The 26849-nt window shown below is 44.6% G+C and overlaps 1 long non-coding RNA gene across 3 annotated transcripts in view; it reads left to right on the top strand.

Annotated features, from left to right (window-relative positions):
* The window catches only part of LOC141577152 (uncharacterized), an 89729-nt gene that overhangs the window by 20054 nt on the left and 42826 nt on the right, over window positions 1–26849 (top strand). Inside the window, exon 4 of one of the 3 annotated variants that reach the window (XR_012505791.1) lies at window positions 12358–13091. The exons of the other annotated variants lie outside the window; for them this stretch is intronic. This is a non-coding gene — a long non-coding RNA (uncharacterized LOC141577152). Of the gene's footprint in view, window positions 1–12357; window positions 13092–26849 lie in introns of those variants that run through there. 3 annotated transcript variants of the gene reach the window in all.

Raw genomic sequence — 26849 nt, 5'->3', positions numbered from 1 at the left:
CAAAGATTCAATGACCAAAAGTTTGTGGGCCTATTCTTGGTAATTTTGTTTATCCGTTCATTGATGGATGGATATTGTTTGTAACCTTTGGCTACTCTGAATGATACTGCCATGAATATTGATGTGCAAGTTTTTGTGAGAATATGTTTTCATTCTGTTGGCTGTACAGTTGGCCCGCCATATCTGTAATTTCCACTTCATGGATCCAGATGGCTGATTGTAAAGGGACTCGAACATCCTTGGATTATGGTATCCAGGGTGGGGGGTTCCTGAAACCAACCCCCCGAGGATACTGAGGGATGACTCTACATGTAGGAGTGGAATTGCTGAGCCATATAACTCTAACCTTTTGAGGAAACACCAGACTTCTCCAAAGAAGCTGCACCATTGTCCCTTTCCATTGGCCGCAAATGAGGTATCTCTGCCTCCTGAACGACACTTGTTATTGTCCATGTTTTGATTAAAACCGTCCTAGTGGGTGTAAAATGAGAACTCATTTTGATTTTGATTTGGCTAGTGATGCTGAGCTTCTTTTCATGTGCTTATCGGGCATTTGTGTATTTATTTAAATCCTTGGCAAATTTAAACATTGGGTCGATTTTCTTTGTATTGTTCAGTTGTAAGCATATTTTATATATCCTGAATACTAGTCTCTTCTTAGATACATGCTTTGCAAAATTTTTCTCCTATTCTGCAGATTGTCCTTTCACTTTAGTTTTTTTAAGCATTAAAACAATTTCTTTACAGGGGAGGTAATTAGATGTATTGATTTATTTTATTTTTCTTGCTAAGCATGCACTCTGTCACTTGATATACCCACTTCCCCTGTCATTTCACTTTCTTGATGATGTAATTTGTAACAAAAAGGTTTTAATTTTGATGAAGTCCAGTTTATCTGCTTTTTTCTTCTATCACTTGTGCTCTTCGTATTGTATCTAGGAAACCAAAGCCTATCCTAGGACCACAAAGATTTATACTGTGTCTTCTTTTAGAAAGTTTATAGGTTTAGTTTTTACGTTTCTGTCTGTGATCAATTTTGAATTAATTTTTATTTATTTAAAATATGGGGGTCCAGATTCCAGATTCATTCTTTTGCCTGCAGATACTCAGCACTCCCTGCACCATTTGTTGAATAGACTATTCTTTCAATGGAGTGTTGTTGACACCCTTGTGGAAAACTGACTGTAAATGTAAGTTTTTCCCCCTGGGTTTTTATTATGTCTCATAGATTTATTTATCCAAACTTATTCCAGTACCATTCTGACTTAGTACTATAGCTTTTTAGTACCCTTTAAAGTGAGTCCTCCAACTTTGCTCTGCTTTTTCAAGATTGTTTTGGCTGACCTGGGCCCCTTGCACTTCCATATGAATTTTGGGATCACTTTTTCAATTTTTGCAAAGAATTCAGCTGGAATATTGATAAGGATTCCACTGAATTTGTAACTCACTTTGGGGAGTCTTAACATTTTTAACAATATTGTCTACCATTCCATGAACATGGGATGTGTTCCATATATGTAGGTCTTTTAAGTATTATTTCGGTGATACATCAAAATATTCAATGTACAAATCTTGTAAATTTTTGTTAAATGTATCTCTCATTTTATTTTTAATGCTGTTGTAAATGGAAAGGCTGAGCTTCTTGAGGGTAGGACTATATATTAATTTGTTTATTTCTAGGATTTCTACACAGCAAATACTCTAGGTTTATATTTGCTACATAAATCTATCCACAACTCTTCCCACCCCCGTGTTATAAGAAACCAAGACCCAGGTTAAGCTACCTGAACACGTATGTGGAAGTGAGAAATGAGACCCTTGGGTGGGGCTTTGTGAAGATGATACTGAGAGCTTATTTAGGATGGCTTCATCTTAAATTCCTTTAAACAACACTTTTGGTGTAGTCAGATACATTAAGATCATGCCCTTTTGATGTGCAGAGGAGCTAAGACTATCATTTTCAAATAATTTCTAGTGAGAGTGTTGTACTTGAAATCAAATTTGCATCAATCTTTGAAGATATATGTTTCAGGAATTTTGACTAAAGAACACCTGTCTTTATTCATTAATGACAACTAAATTCTCAAGCAACATGTAAGAGTTTGAGCAAACTGCCCCAGCCCCGTAGTGCTGGTTGGCTGCAGCTGTAACTGGAGTCAGTGCTTACCTCTCCCAGCACGCTTGGGCTGATCTGCTCAAAGGTGTTCGTCCAAATGTTTGTCTGTAGTCTGTTGGACAAAGCCATAAAACATTGAGTTAAGGTTGCTGGAATGCAATATATTCCTATTAATATTAACTAAGCACATATTGAGTGCTTACTGTATGTTGGGAATTGTCCCTCAGCCTCACATGTATATTATTTCACTTAAAACTTCATATATTTCCTTGTTATTCTCACTTTACAGATAAGGAGACTGAGAATTAGGTCTTCTGTATTTTGGATGGAGCTCATTATCAATGACAGGAAGTTGTAAGGAAAAAGATACTGATTCATCCTGAGAAAATATTTTTCTGACCGTCAGCAGTGAAGAGGGTGAACACTGAAGAAGGTGATCATTGTTTGAGTGAGACGAGCCCCGGGTTGTACGGAGTCAGCATCCCTGTCTTGGACACGGCACGTGTAGATCTGTGTGGTGGGTGAGGCGGCGAGGCCGCGCAGGGAACGCGGATGCCGGGCCATTGGGCTGTGCTCAGGCCCAGTGGGGCTTTCTCCTAAGGGCAGTGGGCCGTCATTGACAGATCTTAAGTAGGGGAGTGGGGTGCTCTCGTAGATCACTTTTGTCTTGTAGAATGCTTAGAAACATTTAGAAGGCTCTGCAGGAGGTGATGTGATGAGTCAGATTAGGGTGGCTGCCAGGTGTAGAAGTGTAGAATTTTCAAGTGGTTTTCAGTCCCAGTTTTGTGGCTGAGTAGCTGTGTCACTTTGGATGATGCACTCAAGGAAGTAAACAATTTATCTAATCAATTGAAGAAGTGATGTACCGACCTCCCAGGACTGCTGTGGCAATCCAGTGAGATAACGTGTGCACAGTGTGCAGCGTGGTCCCCAGCACACAGTCAGTGCTGAGTGAGTGCCAGTGAGTACCTGGTAGGTCAGGTGTGGGTGGTGGGACTCGGTGACTGAGGAAATCTGGGCCCTGAAGGTGGGGTCCAGTCACATCTGTGAGTGATGGGCCTGAGCTGGGAGAGGCAGGGAGACCTTGCCCCCCGACCAGGGGCCCTGGGTAGGACGGCTATGGGAGGAGCACCATGAAGTCAGCTCTTTGCAGGTGGAGCTCGAATTGCCTTTGAGACATCTAAGTGCATTGTCATGAGCTCAAAGAGGAGGTCTGGGCCCGGGCTGTGAATTTTCCTATAATCTTAATCCCTGAGGACGCCGAGGTATTGAACACTGAACGTGAAGACATACTTTACAGGACAAGTGAATAGTAGTATCATCTCTGTCATCAAAGCTCACATCTCTTTATTCATCACAAGTTTGCTATTGGGTACTTACAGAGCTCACTTCACCGCCATCCCCTGGGCTCAGGCTCCACAGTAAAGAGCTGGTGAGCCTCCCTCTTTTCCAGAAGAAGACACATTTAGCTGGTAGAATTCTGTACCTCGCCAGACTTAGAATTTTAGTTTGTTGTTTTAATTCTATTTTCTGTTAGCCATCTCCTGACAGGAGAGACGTTTTACCTCATGGACATATTTCAATTAGCTGTTACTGAGAATTGCTGATCTGATCCATAGTGTAAGTATTATATTAAACTTGTAGAGTATATATCATTTTTCTGTCTTTGCCCTTTAATTTTGTATGCCCCTTCAAGTCTCTATCCTATTTGGGGCCTTATTTTTTTAAATTAAAAAATGTCTATTTGCAGTTAAGAAAACAAAAGAAAAGAAAAAATACACATGATAGCTAAACTTAGAAAATATCTAGTGTGTTTTCTGTCTCGGCAACGGAGGGTTCTAGAAACTCGTGAAAACCTTCATTACACAAGTTTCTTAAAATGCTGATTAAGAAATAAAACCTTCCTTCTTCATCTTTCAAGCTGCACAGCTAATTGTGAAGAAAGTGGGGGGAAATCCTCAGAAGCCAAGACAAACCAGAAAGCAGGAATTCTGGGTGATACACGAGCCTTAGAAGCCCTGGGGTGCCTGTTGGCTCCTGTACTGAGTTTCAGTTGCCTTGACAGGAGGGTAGGAGCTGAGCCCGAGTCTTCTCACACTGGGAGTTGGATGACTGATCATATGTAAGGCCAAGCCCATTCCGAGAAGCATGGTTTACTAAAGGGTTAACTATGAAAAAAAAATTCCTCAAGGTAAGACAGTAAGGAAAGTCAATTTTTTTGGAAGAGGGGAAAAATAACAAATCCAAAGTAAGGATATAGTTTAAAGCTCTTCTGGCATGAGAGTAACCACAAACTCCTGGCAGAGAATCACAGCTACTCCTGGAATGAGAAGCTGTGGTTTGAATGAATCAGTGAGCAGCCATTCCGAAAAAGGCCTCCAGAGTCTTGAGGATCAAGATACTTGACTGCAAACACCTGTCTTCCAAGGTCTCTATCAAATAACCAGAAAGGTTTTAAAGGAAAGAAGCCATAATCATCGTTTTATTTCTTAACATTACTTTATGCTAGGAATTCAGAGGTGACTATGGAGTTGTCTCCTCTTTTATGGACCTTACCTTCTCTTTGGGGAGACAAACTGACATAGTTGGGGAGCTTGGTGGAGGGAGGTGATAGTCTGTTGCAATTAGCCAGGAGAGGAGATTAAGAAAGCAGTGAAGGGTGGGTGAACTTTTTAGCTAAGGACATTCTTGTTCTGCTGGCCCTTAATTGCAGGCTCAATGAGTAGTCACTGGAGGGAATAGATCTTACGGAGGATGGACTTAGCTCAGGCCTCTTTAGAATGGACAAGTGAACCTGGAGAAAGACAGTCAAATCTGTGCAGACATTAAAGTTCACTTGAACGTGCTCCATCCCTGAGCCAAAGATAGGACAAATATGCAGCACTTCTTAAGGACAGAGGAGTGGTTTTTAAGGTTCTCCAAGAATGAAGCCCAGGGAACCGAGATGGCCAGTTGTCAAACTGTGACTTTGCACTTAGGACGGTGTACCCACCAAGGGTATTGGCCTTTTATACATTTCCATTTCTCTTTAATACATGTCAGGTGATGAGGACGTGGGCACAAGTGTTTGACATCTTGTCGAGGCGACTTTGGGTACCTGCCTAGAAACGCGGGCACGGCTACAGCTGCGTCACACATGTTGCCGCCCATCCCACTCCCCGGCTCCGTGATCACGGCAGAGTGGTTCCTTGTTGACCTGTCCATCTCCTCTGTGACATCATAACCCATGAAAAGACCGGAGAGTATTAACTTGGCTTTGTTAAAGTCAAAGGAACAGATCTAATATGGAGTCAGATTTGTTCTTTCCTATTTCAGTATTGCCATGGAGAAGACAGTTTGGGCAGCTTTTTATAGGGTCCTCGAGGCTTTCTCTCTCAGCCTCTGGGCACCTTTATTGAAAACCCTTCATAGCTGTCTGGAGTGCTGGAAAACCACTCCGACTGTTTTGCCCTGAAGATGTGTTCAGTTTATAACTCATCTCTACTCCTTGGAAAACAACTCAATAAAAACTCAGTTGGTTTTCCACCAGCCATGGGCAGGGGTGAGGGATACCTTGTTATTATTTCATAAAATAATAATAATAATAAAAATAGTAATAATAAAAATAATAAAAATAATAATAATAATAATAATAATAATAATAATAATAATAAAAAAAAAAGAAGTCTTAAAACAGCACTGGGCACATAGTTGAGAGTCAATAAATGCTTCCTGGCTTAAATCAAAAGTGATGACTCAGTGATTCCATGGCTGCTGTATTTGCTGAGCTAGTTACTCCTTTGCTCCATTACACATTTTTTTAACTGAAAAAGAAATACATGCAAATGGTTAAAAAAAATTCAAACAGCACAAAAATACACAAGTGAAAGAAGTTTTCCCTCATCCTCTGTTCTTCCGGCCCTCCCTGGAGATGCCACTGTTTACTATCCTTTGGGTGCTTTTCCAGATATGCTATGCACATTCCCACCTATGTATGTAAATTCCTTTAAAGTTTTAGTTATTTTTAACTTAAAGGGATTTAAATCCTCAAGTGGCTTCTGCCTGGGTAATAGAACAGAACAAATCTGACTCCATATTAGATCTTTTCCTTTGACTTTAACCCTATGCTCTGTCTCCTAGGCTTCATCTTGCTTGTAAAACAATGTTGCTTAGAGCCTGAAATATACAGGAGAACCTATTCTGAAGGCTCTGATCTTTAAGTATATTTAACACATTTTCATTCATAAAAAGATTAGAAATTGCAGAATAGAAAATAACGTTTGTTTTGTTAGAGGTTTACAGAGATTTGACCCAGGCAGATAGCTGCAAGAACAAAGGATTCTAACAAGAAGGAATTCCTACACCAAGAAGATTGCAACAACCAAGCACGTAGGAAAAGAGCCTGAATTCTGACTTGGGGAGATGGTTTTCCAGGACATTAGTTTGCCATCTAGGTCTACAGAAACTTGCTATTCCATACCCCAACACCTGGTCTCCCAACTTATTGGCCTGTCCTGCACTGAAGAGAATGAATTTGGATTTGGTAGCACTCCTATATACCTAGCAAGCTGGGCACTGGAACTGAGTGTTATGGAAACAACAGGCCAGCCAAGGAACAATCACCACTCGGAGTGTTGGCGTACTCAGATTTATTATGCCGGCGGGCTCAGAGGGGCTTCTGCTCCGAATTTCTGAGCACCCACCTCCAAGACATACACATGAAGTTTTAAAGGGTTAATTACAAGTAAGGGTGTATTAGCCAATAAGGCTCAAGCAACAAAAAGCAAGGAATCAGCACACTGGTGCTTGTCAACTTGTAATAGACACTTGTTGAGCTTCGATTTACGGCTTAGCTTGTTAGCCCAGTAAACTGACACTAAACTTCAGATTTACGAGTTAGCCCAGCAGAATTTAGATCAGTAAACTGACACATCACACTTAGATTTGTGACTTAGCTTGTTAGCCCAGCTGGGCTTTTCCTTCACATGAGGACAGCTCTCCCACACCCAGGGAACTACTGTGAGCCCTTGATGGTTCCACTAGGGTGGAGTGTGGTTTACCCAGGACGGATGGGGACTATGCACCAACACTCAGGCAGTCTGCTCTGTCTGGGGCTCTGATCTTGAACCACCCCGCTCCCTGCCAGCCCAACACCTGGGACAGTGGAGCTAAGGCAAAGATCGTGCCTGCCTGTTTCCCAGCGTGTAAAAGGGGAATATGTACTCTTCCCAAGGTAGTTCTGAGCGACAACACCTGCGGGTGCTTGGTTCCCAGACCAACAGAAAACCCTGCTCCGCGTGGGGGCAACAGGTGTGATACCCGTAGGGGTTCTGCAGCAGCATCGGATGGAGGGCTGGATCAGGGAGGTAAAACTTGAGCTGCGGGCCTTGAAGTGTTACAGAAGGGTACAGAGGCAGGACTGCCGCCTTCTTCAGGGTGCCACCAGAGGTAAAGCTTTTTCTCTCCATCCTCGCTAGGACCTTACCCTTTCAGGATCCCTCCATTCTCTCTGCTATTCCTGTCCATCTGTCTCCCTCCACTTTTTCCCTCCTCTCCTCCCCCTCCCATCTTTTCCCTCCCTCACTGCCCCACCTTCTCTCGCAGAACCCAGAGCGGATTGCTGGCCCTCCTGCGCATGGGCGGTCGGTGTCAGCTGGACCGCGGGTTGGAAGCTCCAGCTCGGAGCCGGGGATTAGCCCCAAAGGCTTCTCAGCTCTGTCGCCCGGCAGGCCTTTAGCTCCTGCCCGGGGCCGGTGCCTCTGGCTGTGGAAGTGCAATGTGGGGTCTCCCGGGAAAGGGGTCAGGTGGCTGCGGGAGGGCGGTCCGCGTGTCACAGACCACGAGGGCGCGAGTCAGCCTGTGTTCAGCTGAATTGCTCTGGCCAGACCCCTCTGCCCGCGCCACCTGCCCCAGTGCCCCAGTGCCACAGCTTCCCGGGGCCAGGTGTGCACCTGCCGCCACTCACCCAGCCGGGCTCCCCTCAGTCCGCTGCTGGCGTCCCCTTCCCCTCTCTCGCCCGCGAGTCCTCTCCTCCCGGGCTTCCTCTCCTCGGCCACCGGCCCGTTCCCACAACTGGGCGGGCTGCGTCCCAGGCGGGCGGGGTCTGCGGACCCGGACGGGGCAGCTGGGGCTGGGGCTGGGGATGGCCTCCGAGCGGGGCTGCAGCCCGCGTTTCCACCCATTTCCCTGCCCCGCGACTCCGGGGCTGCCCTGGTCTTCCTTTCCCGCTCCCTGAGGAACAGCTCAGTGGCGTCTGCACTGCTCCCTGGGCTGAGAGCCTCCGGCTGTAAAGCCCAGCTACTGGTGGAGTCGGGAAAAGGGATCCTCAGTGCCAAGCGAGCTTCTGTCTCCTCCCTCAGTGTTTCTGCCCCAGGTAAGTACCTTGAACACTTTCAGGTGTTATGATGGCGGTGCTTGTTGGTGTCATGTGTTTTTATAGTGAGAGGGATTACAGTGTTGAAAGCAGGGCTTGGTTCAGTTAAAAATGAGCTGAAGGCATAAGGCTGTGTCATCCTCCTTCCTTCCCTCTCCCAGGGTGAAAAGTGTGACCATCGATTTTAAAAAGACAGTTACATTCCCTAACTAGCCCAGCCCAGCTTGGTGTGTTAACAGGAAGAGCACCACCAGAGGCGTTGGAGACCCAGGGACATTGCAGTCCTAAAGAGCTCCTGGCACAGTTTGGTTTGTTTTGGTTTTTTGTTTTTCTTAAATTGTGGGGCAGACTAAGTAGTATAGAGGGAAAAATAATTGTCAAGAAATATTTTTTCATATAACAGCTTTATTGTGATATTGTTCACACACCATGAAGTCCACCCATTTAAATGGTACAATTCAGCAGCTTTTAGCATATTTACAGTTGTGCAACAATTATTATTCCAGAACGTTTTCATCACATCAGAAAGACCAGTGGAAATGAATGACCAATCCACCCCTCCCCAGTGGTGGTTCTAAAGAAGTTTCTTGGCTATTCTTGACCATAAATTAACTTGTTACATTCCATGAAAAATCTGGTAGGAATTCTAATCAGAATTGCAATGAATCTGTCTATCAAAATAGGAAGACTTAATGTCTTTATGGCATAAACTTCTTCTACTCATGAATATAACTGGGACCCTATATTTTCATCTCTCCAGAGCCTGGCCCATGGGAAGTCCTCACTAATTGTTGGGCTTGTGAATGATGAGATTCTATACATCATTAGTTGCAACTGTAGCCTTTCACAGAAGAGAAAATTAACCTCAGTGAAGCCAAGTGACTCTCTGATGGTCAGAAAGAGTGACAGCCAGTGCTGGAGTGATCCAGTGGACTTGGTGCTTGCAACTAAAAATATTCAGCAGCTACAGCTAAGGGGATTAGAGTGTTCTTTTATTTTTCCTTAATGGCGTTGCTTTTATTTTTACTTATTTTTTTAAATTAATTTTTTTGAAGTGTAGTCAATTTACAATGTTAGTTTCAGGTGTACAGCAGAGATTCAGTTATGAACATATGCATATGTGTATAAATATGTTTTAGATTGTTTTTAGTACAACTCATTACAAGAAATTGAATATAGTTCCCTGTGCTATATAGTAGGTCCTTGTCATTTATTTTATATTTATTAACGTGTATCTGTTAATCCCCCCTTTCCTGCCTGCTAACCACAGTTGGCTTTCTATGTCCATGAGTCCATTTCTAGGAGCACCATTTTTCTTAGTAATATATGCTGGTTGGCTGCTTTCAGTTTCAGTAATTCCATCTGTGGGTGCTTTTCTTCTGGTGGCCTTTATGTGGTTTGTACACGTGGTAATAGAGGTCTGTATTTGGGAGAACTCCAGGCCTCGTGTAGTCCCTGGTACAGAGTTCCCACTGAGTTGATGCTTGAACTGGGAAAAAAACATAGTAAATGTTGGAATTTCCAATATGGTTGAGACTTCCAGGTTTCTATAACCTGCTTAGCCCACCTTAATATTGGCTGCACCCTTACTTGGTAATTTGGTGGAATTCCATGGTATGGTGGTGTAGAGACAGGGCCTTTTATGCTTATTCTCTTTCCTTTTTCTAACACTCATTCTCCTGGGTCTCCCAGATCCTCCCCCAGCAGTGCCCAGGGCTGGCTTGGTGCTGCACTGAGGATATATTTATTAATAAGGACCTTTCCTCATCTCTTCTGAGCCTCCATTTTTTTCTCTGCACAATGAGGGCTTAGACTAGATATGTGCTTTTCAGTTTCTTTTAAAGCCATGTTTCCTTTGAGAAACAGAAAATGCAAATCACTCCTCCCATCCCAACCCTTTAGATTTTGATACAGCCTCCAAGGAGTGACATAGCACTTTGTGGAAAATTGATGTGATTGTGATTCCAGGTGGCACAGAAAAGACTCTTCAGAGATTTATTGCAGGGAGAGGGCAGGAAAGGTGCAGTATGTCACACTTTCTAGTGTGAGCACTGGAGCAGTGGCTTGGATTTAAATACGGTGTCTGACGTGGCCTCTCTCTAATCATGTACAATGTGATAAACTTCTCTACCTCAGTTTTTCTTGATGTGTCAAGTTGGCGTGATAATATTTTAGGGCTTTTGTGAAACATTATACACATAATCCATTTGTGTTTCGGTAGAAATAAGACCTGCTAGGGATTCAGGGATTTGTTTAAAAAAAAAAAATTCTTGTCCATAGCAATCTGTCAGTGTGTATTTTGAATTTCCTGGAGGGTGAGGGTTGAGTCTAAAGTCCATCGTGGGACAGGTGGCCCATAGTTTTCTGTGCGCCTGATTGCCCCCTCCTCCCCAGTCCTCTTCCTCAGTCCAGGATTAAGTTCCCTAGTAGATTTACACAGAGGTCTTGTGGAAATGGATTTTCATTTTATTGTTTCACCAAGAAGGGCTGCCATCATGATCTCTGTGGTCAGGTTTTGAAGGGCTGCCATCATGATGTCTAGTCAGGTGAAGGCTATGCAATTGGGAGTTTCTATTTAATAAAAAGAAAAAAATTACAAATAGAAAATTAGAACAAGGGTGATGACAGGAGCTCTTGGAAGTGGGCACCATTAGTTTTGTTAGCTTCAGGTGCAGTGGCCTCTTGCCACGAGGACCCATCCTCTTGCTCTGAAGTTGGAGGGACCAATGGGTTGAGTGGGAATGTTAACTGAGTGTATCTCATGTGCTGGGCATTGTCCTATTTGTGCTTTGTGTTCCTTATTTGAGACAGTGAGCTCATTTAACCTCAATAGCCTCTTTAAAAAATTAGAGTTTTTATTTTGAGATATAATGTAGATTCCCATGTAGTTGTAAGAGATAATATGGAGAGGGCCTATGGACCCTTTGTATAGTTTTCCTTAATGGTTCCAACTTGAAAGTTTGGGGTACAATTCATTACTGACTCACTAACAATTTGAGGTTTGTTTTATTGCCCTAATTTTATTCACGATTAAACTGGGGCTTAGAGAATCACACAGGCCTGACCAGGTCACCCACATGGTTAGTGTCGAGACGGGTGGAACGTGGGCTTGGGATTTCCAGGCAGTACCATTATGATGGTCTGTGGCAGGGAGCAGCATTCACTTTGCTGGTTTATTCGTTCATTCAACAAATATTATTGAGTAACCTCTGTGGGTCAGATGCTTTCATAGGGTTATCTGATTCTTCAGCAGTCCTGAGAATCAGGTAATGTTTATATTTTTTAATCTGAGAAAATTAGCTCTAAGAAGTTATAACCCCCCCAAAGGAAATATAGCTCATAAAGGAGCGATACTAAATTTTACAGTCACCCCTTTTTTTGCAGGTGGTACCCTAGGCATTTTACATTTGCAAACTTCTGTAATCCAGATATTTTCATGTAAGACAAAGATTTTTTTTTAATTGAAGTATAGTAAAGTTTACAATGTTGTGTCAATTGCAAGGTTTTTTTTTGAATTTTGAATTAAAAAATATTTTTTCAGGAGGGTAATTAGGTTTATTTATTTGTTTCATTTTTTAAAATGAGGTACTGGTGTTTGAACCCAGGACCTCGTACATGCTAAGCACGTGCTCTACCACTGAACTGTACCCTTCTCCCCAAGGCAAGTTTTCTTATCCATTATTCTGAAGCTTAGGAGTTCAAATAAATTGGATAGAAAACCAGATCTTTTGATCCCACTGTAGTCCTTTTCTTTATATTCTGCTGAAGGAGGTTGGGGAAAGCACTTCCTTTGTTCACTTCCTTATTCAGCATTTTTCAGCAGTGACTTTGCATCAGGGCCTTGGTAGGTGCTTGGAAACAGAAAACAAGAAATGACCCTTCTCTGCAGGGCAGGAAGCCTAGACCAAAAGCTGGGTAATGTGATCCGAGCTACGGTAGCCATTTGAAGACTCTGAGGACAAACTGTACCTCCGGATTTACTTGAGCTTCCCTTGCCTTCTGGTTGGTACACACCAGGTCATCGCAACCCAGATGGACCTGCAGCCCACAGTACAGTATGTACCTCGATCTCCTCTCCCCTCTCGTCAGGGCCTGCAGCATGAGCATCCCTGACTACGTGCAGTGTGCTGAGGACCACCAGACTTTCCCCGTGGTGGTCGAACACGTGGGGATCATCTCAGAGGAGAATTTCTTTTGCATCTATAAGTGAATCACCTTGGTGAGTCAGATCAGTCCGTGCAGCTCCCAGTGGGCAAACTGTATCCACTACAGGCACCACTATGCGCCCAAGAATGGGTGGAGCGACTTCCAGACCCACCGCAAGGTCTTGGGCCTTGTCATCATTACTGAATGCCTCTCGGCCAAGGCTTCGAAAAGCTCCACGTGCAGAGGAGCTGTATGGCACCACGCTCTATGACTCTCAGCTCTTTGACTTTCTGCTGCATGGGGAGGTGGCCGAGCAGCCGCGCACCGAAGTGGCCTTCAATTTACGAGGACTGCAGGGTGGTGGAGAAGAGGATCGACGACTTCACTGAGTCACTCTTCATCTTGCCCAAGTCCAAGTGGCTGGACGGTGCATCCGAAAATTCTGGGGACAAGATCCTCCTTCTCTGCATCCCATTTGAGAAGGAGGACATCATGGGACTGGGCACAGAAAGCAGGTAAGTTTACCTGGAGGCCAGTCCACCCTGGCTGTGTGCCGGGTTTCTTCCCTACATCCAGAAAGTGATCAGCAAGGAAGAGGACTCTCTTGTAGCCAAGGGTGGAGGGAGGTGCAGCCCGCCGCTTTACAGACATTTAAAAGTGAATCCGCCTTTGTTTCAGAGAGATCCTTTTAGGGTTATTGTGGACACTTACTGCAGCTTTTCAGCCAGGACCCTGGTGGGACCCCTGGAGTTGCTGACCAATAGAGTAGCCACAGCCACTGATGCTAGGAGAGCTGGGGAGGAGGCTGCTCTGAGCTGAGATTTGCTGTAGGTCAAATGAACATCAGACGCTGAGACTTGTCTAGTAAAAAGAATGTAAACTATCTTATCACTTCCTATATTGATTACATGTCAAAATGATAGTATTTTACATACAGTAGGTTAAGATTTGTTCTTAAAATCATTTTCTAGTATTTGTTTTTTGTTTGTTGGTTTGTTTCTTTGTTTACCGTTTTAAATGTGGCAACTGGGAAACTTTCTTTACATGGCTCTCATTTCATTTATGTTGGGCAGCCTGTCTTTAGATAGTCTCATCCCTTTGCTTGTAGATGAGATGCTGAATCCCGAGAGGCAGAACGAGGCGCTGGTTGAGCTGGGGCTGGAGCCGGTGTCTCCTGCCTCCCAGGCCCAGCACCTGTTCGGCTCAGGCCCTCTCTTCCTGCCCGACAGCCAGCATGCCATGTTAGGACATCAGAATCACCGCCAGGGACCTCCGAATGAACTCCTTATGCAGGGAAAGGCGTATCACGGAGTATGGGAAAGAGCAGGGAAATGTTCATCCTCACTTTGTCCCTGTGATTAAGTCAACGGCCCCACTTTGTCTCGGAATTACAGACGAGCTCTTCTGGGCTGCCTAACCCCCCACCATCTGCTCTGTTTCCCCGTGTATCTATAGTGCTGTCCTTCGTGCAGAAGAGGGTGACATGCCTTTGCCGAGAGGTGGTCCCCCTTTGCTGGGGAGAGTGAGGGAAGCTGTGTGCCCACGGCCTACGGCCTCAGGCCTTGAGTCTGGAGAGTACTCATGGCGGTCTGACAGGTGACGGTCGGAGGACCTGGCACGGCTGCCGGGCCCACTGTGGAGGCGGTGCTCTGTGATTCTTGAAATTAACTAAGATCAGATTCTACTTTCTGGTTATTGGTAAGTTGGAGGAGAAGATGCCAGAGAATTGATAAAAAGAATGTCCAGACCAGCCCTGTGAGTGATAGGCACAGGGGACCCGAGTCCCCCACGTGTGTGAGGTGCCTAGCGGGCTCTGGATGAATTTTCTGTTCCTCCCGGACATAACTCTATGGCTTAAGGAAGGGGCAAGTCATGTCATGGCCTGTACTTGTCCTCACAGGGCCCTGTGATCTTCATGCCCGCACTCCCCTTCTGCTCCTTGGAGATGAGGTGTCAGGTTTAGGAGCCTGGGCACTGCTGAGGGCATAGCTGCCAGCACTGTGCTACACCGAGGCTGGCTCCGTTCACCTCACATGTCACCACCTGCTGAGCCCCCAGGCGTCAGTCAAGGTAGGTGCATAGGTGCAACATACGCAGAGACCACGTTCTCCCCCTGGACAGATTGATTGGTGAGCAGTGGAAGCCTAGAGCCCTGCCCCAGCCCCAGGCCAGTGCCTCCTCTTTTGTCATAGGAGGCACTGGTGACATTTTTGCTCAGCAAATGCTTGGCTCTGACTCTGCAGACGCACCAGAGAATGCCAACTTGTTTTTGCCTTTTGAAGTCTGCCCTTGGGATTTGGCGGAGTAGCTGGATGTGTGCTTAACCCATAGTGGTTGACACTGTCACCATTGTTTACCCAGAACCTCGTGTACCAGGCATGGCTCTCGGCATCAAAATACAGCAGCGCATTAAACCTCCCTCCTGGTGGGTCTGTCTGTTTTGCTACCATAAGGGCTCAGCCAGCATCTTAACGTCAGTGAGATAACGTGGCCAGTGAGCTCGGGTCAAGCACATTCTCCTCCAGTCACTTTTACTCAATTTTTTCTTTTACTATTCCACAGTCATTAATTTTTTAAACAATGCTTTGGTACAGGAACAGCCTAATTCTCTCCTGCTACTCTTGGTGGAAGTGAGTAAAACTGTCCAGCCTGAAATGCGACCACAATTTGTAGCTCAAAAGCTGCCTAGACGCATATAGGTGGAGTTTTGGTTAGGGGCGCTGATCACGTTGGGGTCCTCCGGCAGCACCGCTCCCCTCAGGCCCCTGCCTTCCCTGGAGCAGGAGGTGAGTGTGGGTCTCACCGTCCCAGCATCCCTGGCCTCACACACTCACATAAATTCTTGTACATGCTGTCAAAATCATTTTTGTTCTTGTGTGTTTCTAATTTTCTCTTGTTCCTCTTTTCCTTTTTCTTTATTCTTTTTCTCTTGTACTGCCCAGTGAGCATGTTGTTGCGTCTGAAAATGTGGGCTGTGCACACCCTGCATTGGAAATATCCAGATTGCCCTCCGTACAGTCTCCATCGCTTTAAAGAGCAAAAACTTAACAGTTGCCTTGATCCATGTATTATCCTAGTCATTTTTTATTTTCTAATTTTTTGGAATATTTGCTTTGTTAGCACATCACCCACTGGTGTTTGATACCTGTTAAAATCCTTGCTTTGAGGAACCTGTTTGGTCCTCCTTATATTTGGTGACAAATGCGCCCTTATTAAATTTGTTTGATTGTTTTGAAGAAGTGAGATGCGAATTGATTTAGGCGGCTGCTGAGGGATTCTTTTCATGGAGTATTTAAACTTGTAAAGTCAAATTCTGCAGCATCTTGCTCGATTCCTGCTTTTACACAAACGTGCTCTTCACGCGGTTCCTGGCTGTCACAGTGTGACGTGCGTGATGGCACTTCCTGGCCAGCGGTCACTGGTGAGAAAGTGGCAGGCTCATGGGTGTGCAGCTGCAGGGGACGCTGTTGGAGGAAGCAGTCACCGTTTACTTATTTAATTTTTTTTTTTGCATTCAACATCCCTGTGCCATTTACTTTACTTTGCCTTCATAAAGGGGCAGAAGTGGGTCTAAAATCCATGCCACTCTTGTGTTCCCTTTACGAGGCTGGTTTTTCTGAGTATCAGGAAAACATGGCCTTCTCCTAAGTAGCTGGCTCACCTGGATCTTGTTGACACAGCGACCGCTAAAGGGGACCGTAGCTTCCTCTCTTCTCCAGCCAGTGGGCATTCAGAGCCGGGTCTGTGCTTTGCCTCAGCAGCCGTGCAGGCCTCCCTGCCCCGGCCTTTACTTTTAACCCATGTTGGGATAAATATCTGACTCCGTGTCTGTTGCAGCTGATGTCCACCACTGACGGCCGTGTAGTTAGTTTGCGGTAGGGAGTCTGCAACACCCCAGCCAACCTTGAAGGAAGATGTTTTGGCCGACCTAGGACCTTGGATTCTCACCCCCATCATGGTTCATCTCACTCGGTGGAAGGGTTTGGCCACCACCATCATGCTGAACATGAGGCCTTGTTTCTCCTTTCATGCTCTGGTCCAAATGTGGACACTTCATTTATCACTGAATTTGTATCGCTTGAGACAGGCCATAATATCTGAATGAGTCCATCACATTCTGGGTGGGGAACAGAACAGAAGTAATTGTCACAATTAGATGGAGACTAGGCTGTCCGTGTTGGCTAATGCTGGCTGGGATCTGTGATGGCCGGGCTGTGCCCTGGACACAGGCCTTTCCCGTGGCTCCCGAGAGCCCAGGGGTTGGAGTGAGAACAGCCTTGCCTGGGTTCCTCCATCCTCATCTGCTCACTGGCAAGTGTGTCTGCTAATTAGGAGCTCCCCCAGACCTCGGGCCCTTCAAAGCTCAGACCACGGGAGAACCTTGATTCCCTTCTCCTGGGCCTCCTTTGTGAGAATCCAGTGCCTTCTGAGGTGACCAGCGGCAGGAGATGCCTCCCCCTCCAGGGAGCACCCTACGGAGGACTGTTAGTCAGTGTACCATGCTGTGAACTTGGGGGGTTACGGCCATGGTCCCTGTAGAACCACATTTGAGATGGGCTTAGCGACGGAAATAATAGGACTGATTCCAGGGCAGGGATTAGGGGAGGGAACATTGGAAATTGAATGTGACCTCAAACACATAGTTGGGTGCTGGGGCTGTTACTAAAATGGGGAGTCTGGGAGGTACCTGCCAGGAATCGAATTCCAGAGTAAATGGTTAACATGAGGCATTTTTAAGATGCCATTTGTCATCCAAGTTAGGACTTCAAAGAGGCACTCGTGTCTATGAGATTGTGGCTCAGGTGAAGGAGCCGGACTATAGATACACGTTGGGAGTCGTCATTCTTAGCTGGTGTTCATAGCCTTGCATGTGAATTAGATCATCTCGAGAGCTGCAGACTGAGGCTGAGGGGGGGCAGGGCCCTGCCTGTGTTGGAGGAAAGCCCAGACCATGCAGCTTTGGTGTGTCAGTCAGCGACATTTGCGATTTTCAGCCTAATGCCATTTATCTTTAAGGGGCCGGGGGGTGTGCAGGGCCAGCCAGGAAGAAATCTGAAGGGAGGGTCGTGTCCACGTGTGTGTCTTGGGAAGATGCAGAGTCTGCAGGGTCCTGGAGGGTAGACTTCTTAGAAGCTGGAGTTGGAGTGAGGAGTGGGCAGAAGGTAGTCACACTCACCTGTGAGGGAGGGGGGAGTCCTTGGGAGTCCCCACCCTACCGGACTCGCTTTCCCATGAACAGACGGCAATCATACAGAGTATCTGAAGTGAGAAAGGATGGGTGCTGGGAGGGGAGCCAACCTGGAGAATGGTGCTTGGAAAGTTCTGGAATAGTCTCCCTGGAAAATAGAGTTAAAAATACCCAGAATCTTAAGAACGTTGATAGTGACTGGGGAGGAAGCAGTTTTTCTGGCCTCCTAAGGGTAAGTCATGTATCCGGGGATACACAGAAAAATCGGGCATTCTGTTCCGTGGTCTTGATTCTTACCGGGGGAACAGTGCAAGTTTAAAGGGGGAGAAGGGCAGCGGAGGGAAGCTAGTCAGGCCCCGTGTCAGGTACCAGTCGGCAGCCCTACTTGCGTGTTGCGTTCTCATCCATGACTCCCAGGTGGGCGGTGGCAGCCCCCTTTTGCGGATTGGGAAGCCTTCTCAGAGGGGTTAAGGAATTGGTCCGTTTAGTGGCTAGTAAATGCTGCAGCAGAATTCAAGCAAGGCCTTGTCAGACTTCAAGGGCATGTTTTCTCTACTAAATCCGGTACCTCCCTGTTGAACCTGGAATGGTGAATTGGGTCAGTTTTGGAGCCTTTCAGAAAAAGTACGATTTAAGTGCCTCAGGACTGTTTCACAAAGCTCAGCGTTCTTTGATTTTTCTGAAGCACCTCAGTGCTTTTCGCCCCACAGTTGTTAGGTTTTCTCCATTCTCGATGACGTGGTTGCAAATCACGTACAGGTGCAAAACCAGACTTAGCAGCTTCTGAAGGGAAACTCTCCAGTTCTCCCTTGATCGGCTTTCTTCCACGGAATGTAACTGCTGCAGCGTAGGCCTGAGTTTTACTTATGGAGTGAGGGTTTAATATCCAAAGTTAGCATAAAATGGTCAGATGAAGAAAATCGACGTTGACAATTTATTTTTGGGTTTCATTAGACAAGATATACTATCAATTAATGACCCATATAGCAAATGAAATTGACTACAGGACATTGCATTTCTTACTTTCTATTTAGAGTTCTCTTACAGAATAAGGTTGCCTGCTTTGGAACATCATCTCCACCACCACGGCACCTATCAGTGTGTTGGTGTGATTGCATTTACGCAGTGAATGTAATCTGGTCTTCCTCAGCCCCAAACACTCCAGTGAAGAATCACGGGCTGTAGCCATCTCTTGGTCACGCAAATACTTCTAAAATTATATGATGCCAGAAAAGAAGGAAGAGAGAGAGAGAGATTGCCTTTATCAAAGTTCCTTTCAATTCTAACTGCAAACTGTTTTTGAGCAGCTCTGGTTTCCTTTGGATATGAATATATACATTTCTTTGCATGTAATCTGGGTTTTGGACTAGAACACCAAGTTCTTGCTGTCCACAAGCCACAAAAACAGTAGCCAAATTGCACACGTGTGAAATTGTTTATAATTTTTCCTGAGAAAGTATCTTTGAATTTGGGACTTGGGCTGTGATTTTTGCTTTTTGCTTCCCGCACCCCTCTTGTAATCTCTCACTCCTTCCCACGTGGCCCCCAAGAGTTCGTGGTCTCAAAGGAGCGGGCAAACACCCAGTTGGTCACCATGTACTGCTGCTATAGATGAAGCCCAACCAAGACCTAAAGGACATTATTAGAGAGGACTTCCTGGAAGAAATGGACTCTATATTCATTTGTGAGGACAGAGTGTCAGCCAGGAGAAGTAGTCAAGAATGTGGCTCAGGTGGCAGGTGCAGCCCGGGCAGATGCCTGGAGGCTTTTGGCGTGGGGAAACGGGGAGAGTGCCCTGTGTGGTCCAGGGTGGAAGGTGCCCCTGCTGGTGAGGACACTGGAGAGAGTCCGGGATGGAGGGCTTTGGAAGAGCTTGGGTTTTACTAGAACTGACACAGTAGTCAGTGAAGGGTGTCATCAGAAAGTGACCCTCAGTAAAGGTAATTCTGGTTTTTCTTCTGATATTCTACAGACACAAGGGTAGGGACGGGTGAGAGTAGGTATGTCTGTCCCTTTGAGACCCACCCCGTCATTCATTTATTCATAACACGTGCACTTCTGTGTGTCTAGGGGAGAGAGGGTGGACCCACATTAGTAAGCAAAATGTATTTGCTTCTTGTGAGCTTAGCATTGTCAGAAGTTGACTTAGCCTAGAATGTTCTAGGAATAGAGGAACAAATTGTGGTAGTTGGAAGGAGGGAAGGCTTCCTTGGGAAACAGTCAAAATGAGCCTGGAGACAAGTGGGGAGTAGGAGCAAGTCAGGGGGCCCCTGAGGTCACTGGGGACCTGTGTACTGAGGTGAGGCTGGGCAAGCAGTGTCTGGGGTGGGGCTAGAATTCCACCAGGGAGCCTCTGAAGGGTTTGAAGTGGGGGTGATGTAATCAAATTTGTGATTTGGGAAGACTGCTGTGGCTCTGTGTGTGTGTGTGTGTGTAGCAGGGAAGAGGGGAAGGGTGCCACCAACAGGGGGGGTCATTAGAAGAACATTCACAGGCTGGGAGAGAGGCGTCGGGACTGCTTGGGGACGGCAGGGGCAGTGTGGATGCCGGATTTCCTTATGGGGAGGGCTTGTTAGCAGGGCGACCCTAGAGGCGACTTTTGGCTGGAAGTAAACAGATGGAGGCTGCCAGGTGGACTTTCCTCTTCTTTCCTTCCCTGCCTTGTGTGATGATCTTAGCTCAGCCAACTTTTGGAAAAGAAGAGCTAAGTTCCAGGGTAGCCCAAGACTTTGTTGAGCTCGTTCTAGTGAGATCTGATAGGATTTAGGTTTGTGTTCTGATCTGCATGTTCACTTAGCTAGAAACATCCCGTCATTTCAATTTCTATAGGGGTTTTTATTCTTGATAAAGATTGCTTTCTTGGTGAGAGGAAATTTAATACAGCTGTTGGCTTTCTCAAAAAAATCATATCTTTTAAGAACTTTAATATTCAAAACAATAGGAATATATTAAAATGTTAAAGTAAGTCTTTGGTGCAGTTTCTTTGCTTTCTGAGCTAGTGTGGAGTTAGAGCCTTTGCATTACTTAAGAGCACATACTTGTCAGTATTTAAAAAGCTGTTAGTGAGCGCCCCAGGCCCCACCTCTCAAAACATCATTAAAGTTTGCTCTGAAATAGTGAGGTCATAAAGGTCTTATTTGCAGAAACCAAACAGTTGGTTTATAATATGCAGCATAGCTCCCTTTATAAAATAATAATAGGTTCAAAATTAAGAAAGTGGAGGATAATTGATTTTTTTAAAGCTGAAACATAAACTTTCTTGTGCTAATGTTGCAACTGGAAATTTTGAAAAGAAAAATCCTACTGTAATATCATCTACGTGGAATACATATATGACTTTCACGTTTGAAAAGTAACTGCGCGGTGGTTTTTGAAGTCAGGAGAATTCCAGCTCAGATACTGGCAGTGATGGTTGCTGGTTTTTAATGGAAGGGCCTAAATTTGCCTTCTTAGCATTTTTTTTTTTTTTTGGAGTGAAAAGTTTGAGTAGTGCTTTGCCAGCATGATTTTGGGGCAATTTGAGGGCAGATGTCGTGTACCAGCAATGAGATATTTCCATGCATTTTATTTTCCGGACATCACCAGGGCACATGTGGGGTTTGTGCCTGCAGGCTGGAATGCTGCTGGACTCCCTGATCCATCACCGTTATGTCCTGGAGCTGCTCCGGTCAGTGAATGATTTTCTGTGGCTTCTAGGTAATGTGGTCTGAGGCAGATGATCAGATGTGCAGTTAAAGTACTATTACTTGAAATAAGAGTAACCTAGAAACATGGCTCTAACAATACAGGGTGAGGGAGAATTGGCTGAGCTGCTTGCAGTGGGGAGTTTTCTCAGGTGACTCCCTCACCGTGATTCTTGCCAGTATCCGCCCCAGCCCTGCACGGTAGTCCTGCCGAAGCAAGCATGCTCTTTGCTCAGAAACGCACTGAATTTCCTTGTGCCTCTGTTTGTTGGCTTGTTTTTTGAAAGCACGTCTTGCCCTTTGCTTAAATGCCATCCATGATAGTCACTTCTTACACTCATTCGACTGGACTTCGTCCAAAAATAGCTGCTGAATGGAAGAACAGAATGTAGTAACTCCATGTTGTGGAACATTATTCACATGTAAGAGTGAATAAAAAAGAAAAAACAAATAAAGAGGAAAATGAAAAAGGCCACCTGTTCTGGGAACTCCTCCCTGACTGTTCAACCCGCACTTTTCCCTTTGAAACCCAATCACTTATGCTCCACCGTACTCTTTTTGATAGTACTTACTACCTTCTAATAAACTTTAACGGTTTCAAAAAAAAAAAAGAGAGAGAGAGAGATGCTGATACCACTTCAAAATGGACAAGCCTTGAAAACAGCATTTTAAGTGAAAGGAAGCAGACACAAACGGCCACATATTGTTGATTTCAGTGATCTGAAATGCCCAGAAAAGGCACATGCAGAGGCAGAGAGCAGGTGATGGTTGAAAGGGGCTGGGTGGAGGGGGATTAGGGAGTGACTGTTAGTGACAGGAGGTTTCTTCTGGGGTGATGAAGTGTTCAGGAAATAGATGGTGGTGAGGGCTGCACAACTGTGAGTGTGCAGAAGACTGCTGAGCTCTGTCTCTGGGAGTGCCTGTTGTTGGGGCGGCTTTATTTTGTTCTCATCGTGCAATGAGAAGTCTCATCTGCTGCTGTGGCCGTTCTACTCCCGTGAGTGGTGAGGGTCAGAGACTTTGTAGAGTCATGTTTCTTTTTTTTTTTTGCCCCTTGCTGAGTGTAGGCAAAAAAGGTTTAAGCCTGAGAAAGTGCTCCATCTGCAGAAATGTCTTTCAGTTTTGCATGGTGTAAAAATCTTGAGAGTTTTTTAATCGTTGAGGACAGCCTGTGGGGGGAAACAGCCCGTGAATCCTGGGTGAGTCCCGGAAGAGCTGCGAGTCCCTCCCTGACACGGGTGGGGATTTCACCCCCGTTCAGGCAGTGAAGGGCCCAGACCCGTGAGCGGAGTTGACAGTCGTGAATATTTACGTGAATCCGCTGCTTCACCTTGGATATTAATTTCAAGCTGAGTCAGTTTGTGGCGGCAGCCTCATCCTACATCAGGAATTTATAGTATCTGCTCTTTGAGGTGAAGACCTGACAGACTTGACTATTTAACAGTCTCCCTTGAATTGTTATCTCAGATTACTTTGTCAAAAGCAAAACAGCAGAAATACAGACGTCCTTTAATGCCAATGTGACCTGGAAAGGGTTTAGTCTCTGTGCCTCAGTGGCCTTATCTGCAGGTGGGGATGATGATAACAGTGCTTCCCTCAGAGGGGCTGGTGAGGGGAGAGTTAGAAGCACACATGGAGGACTTACACGAGATGCTCATGAATGACCGAATTTAGTGCTCTCAGCCTGGTCAGGCCTCAGGAGCAGAGATGTCAGAACACAGCAGTCCTAGCGGGAGCTCAATCCGTGTTGGCAGGTGTTACGATCAGTATCACCTCTGTGGGTTATCAGGTAGTTTTAAGACTTGGTAATATGAATTCATGAATAATGTTAGAAGACTAGACATCTCAGATACTGTTTACATAGTTCTCAAGATTTCCTCTGAGAAATGGATGTTTTCTCCCCATCTTAAATCTGAGATGAGTCTCTAAAATATTCTGTATTCCTCCATCTTTTTGCTTTAATTCTCCATTTCTTAAAAAAGAAAGTTTTTAAATGGAGTTTATGGGGACTGAACTGAGGGCCTCATGCATGCTAAGCACATACTCTCCCAAATGAGGTATAATCTCCCAAATAATTTTTTTTTTAATTTACTTTCTTAGTATTCAGAGGTTAGAGGCCTCTAATTCTTTTTCTGGAGACTTGTCCATGAACCTGTAAATCTATAATTAATGGACAAAACTTGGTTTATTAAAAACATCAATAGAACATTCTGCAATCCATCCAAAAGGAAATGCTGATTGAATTAAAATGTTTCTCCTTTAAGGTGATTTCTCCTTTTTGGTCTAGCTTAATTTATTAACAGCCATCCTCATCATCATAATGACCAAACTCGCTCTGAGTGGACACCTCCCTAACACTAAATATGCTTTCCTCATGTTTTCCTTCATAGCAGGTGTTTGAGGGTAGGTATCAGTGTCTCCTTTTTTGCAGCTGAGGGATTGAGAGATGGAGCAGCTTGTCCTAAATCACACCCAGCTGGCCGTGGCTAGCTCGGTGCTGGAACCCAGGCTGCACAGGATGCATTCTTAATTGCTCCTCTAATCAGCCTCCCGTTGAGTGGCTACCTGAACTTCTGTGACTCCATAAATGGCCGATTTTAGTGATCTCAGCCTTATGAGGACTTCAAAGGAGAGACACCAGTGAGAATGTGAGACAGAGTGTCATAAATTAAAATTGTACATTTTCACAAATGTTTAATTCTCAGGTAATTACTTAAAAAGTTAATTTTTTTAATTTAGTGGTCTGTTAGCACAAAAAACAAATCATTAAAAACAATTATAGTGCCAAAGAGAAGTGGGCTTTGAAAGTCCAACCACTGTTAATGATGTTACTTGTTTTTCTCTAGTGGCCCTTATTGACAGAAATACTTACAAAGACTGAATTGGTTTTATGTAGTCTTAATATGGAAGACAAGATTGTCAGTGAATATTATAAGTAAAATCTTTACTCTTTTCTTTCCTGATGGTGAATATGTAAGTTGTTTTCATGGCTTAAGTACATTTCCTCATTTGTGAAATTTGACTAATATCGTTTAACTTGTCTGACTGTGAGAGTTAGACGCCTTGTATACAAAGAACCCAAGAGGTGCTTAATAAAAATGTGCTGTCAGAATGACAGATATTTTAGAAGGATCAACTCTGAATACTAAAGAGTGTCGCTTATTTCTGATGCATATTCAATATTTATAATATTTATATATATGATATATTTGAATATGGTTTAAAGTAACAAGGATTCTTTTTTTTTTTTTTAGTGTAGTATGAAGTTTTAATGAAATCTGTATCATACTAGTGAGACAGGGACTAGTTAAATTGCCTTAATCAGACGACCTTGAATATTATTTACACAGAATATGTATTGTTACAACTCAGAATTCATGTTGCCGTGTAACCATCCACACAGACATTTAAATTCGTGGAATTCTGACCAGATTCATTAAGTTTAGTAAAATCCACATTGATCATTTTCAGGGAATAAGCTTCTCTCTTTTGTGATTAAGCAAAATTTTGATTTTTTTTCCTGCACTCTTAACAGGTTTAAAATATCAAAACATTGATTTAACAAGTCACTTTTTTAATAGAATAAAGCTCATGCTGTTTTATTATGTAAATAAATGTTTTTGTATTTCATCAATCTTGTATGATATCCTGGCTCTTTGAGAATTATTTTGCAAGATACTTAGATAACCTACTGTTGGAAAAATACAAACGTGACTTTTATGAATATAGGCCTAGTACAGATCTGTTGGTTTATGCTACAGTGCAAGACATGAGGCCTGGGAGAGCTTTGCTGCCGATTGCAGGACAGAACCCATGTCTCAGTTTCCCCTCCTGTAAAATGAAGTGGCTGGACTGGATTCTTTCCTCTTCTAAGATGAGTTTCCATGAACCTATGTCTTTTGTTTATATTCAGGAGTATTAGCAATATCAGATTAAATACTGAATACCCTTCCCTTCCCCCGAAGCAAAGTGCAGTATGTGCTACATAAGCTTTTAGTTATCTGATTCTCTTTTCTGATCCTACAGGCAATTTTTGTGTTGCATCTTTCCCGGCAACCTGGAAGGTCTTTTTAGCCATAGGTGGCGCTGTTGCACCTTCTAACAGTCTTAATATTCCTTTTGCAAAAGAAGGCTTAACAAATGTTATTTTGTTTTGATTCCGTTGCTTAGTGCTTCAGAATAGCACAATGTCCATTATGTCTGTCTACCTGGAAAAATTATTCTGCTTATGTCTTAGACTTATTCTGTCATCTCGCTGTGAACATTTCAGACTTGCTGTGCAAACAATGGCAAAATCGGTCTTTTCTTCCAGTGTTAGAAGTCAGTGAGCCGGGATTTTATAAAACAGCTAGAAGCGGCCTCTGGAGCACCTTAAAGCTGAAAAGTGTATTGAGTTCCCTGAGTATTGACTCCGCCGCTGTGTGTTAATTGGTGGTAGGAGGTTTGGTACATATACGAAGGGGTGTAGATTTTTGAGTTGGGTTTGCGTGCACGTGCTGCCACTGAGCCACGTGAGCCTGAGTCAGTTTGCTCTGAGTTTTTCCCCTGTCTGTGAGATGGGGACATTCATATCTGCTTTGTAGAATTGTGAGAATTAGAAATTATGTAAAGTGTTTACCACAGTGGGTATGTCAAGAGGGCTCATAAACTTTAGCTGCTTTTTTGTGTGAAGCCATCATTTGAGAGTCTTTGGCAATTACTAAGAAACAGGAAAATAAGAAAAGCTGGTTTTATGCTGAAAGATATTTGAGGAGGTTCCTTAGTTCCTATACCCATAATTAAGCATCAGCAGAGTCAGAACTGTTACACAGTCGCCCTGAACCAACGTTAAGCCACAGAATTCTTTGTTACTTCATATATTTTGGGGCTTAAAGGGATCCAATACTTATACACATGTTGTCTCCAGCAGCCAACTGAGAGATGACACAAAAGAGTAGGCAGGCGATAAATGTCTTATTTGTTACTGATGAAGCCACGTTCTCCATGAACTTCAGGGCTGTGGGAAAATGCGTGTCATGATACTGTGTCCCAGAATTAGAGACTCACCCTGTCCCATGTAGCTCTGTGACATAGCGAGCCTTCCCTTGAGAGGACCTGCCCGTTCATGCACAAAGCTGTCCTGTCATGAAGCCGAGCATCCCAAGTGCTTCCCAATGGTGATCAACACTGGAGGGAAAGGAAGGGTTTCAAATGCCCTGCTTGTCTCCCCGGACTCACACCTCACTCTGTTAGTGTGACGAGGGCTAGCTGTTGGCCAGGGGCCAGGGGTGTGAATGGAGAAGCACTCTCCATGGCCCAGAGGAGTGGTTAGGAGGCATTCCCTCCCTCGGTTTAAACAGGTGGTGGGATGGAAGAGAAGGGTCC

The sequence above is a fragment of the Camelus bactrianus genome, chromosome 3 (assembly GCF_048773025.1).
Source record: "Camelus bactrianus isolate YW-2024 breed Bactrian camel chromosome 3, ASM4877302v1, whole genome shotgun sequence".
In the NCBI taxonomy this organism is placed as follows: Eukaryota; Metazoa; Chordata; class Mammalia; order Artiodactyla; family Camelidae; genus Camelus; species Camelus bactrianus.
This window is presented reverse-complemented; position numbering and strand designations above follow the sequence as displayed.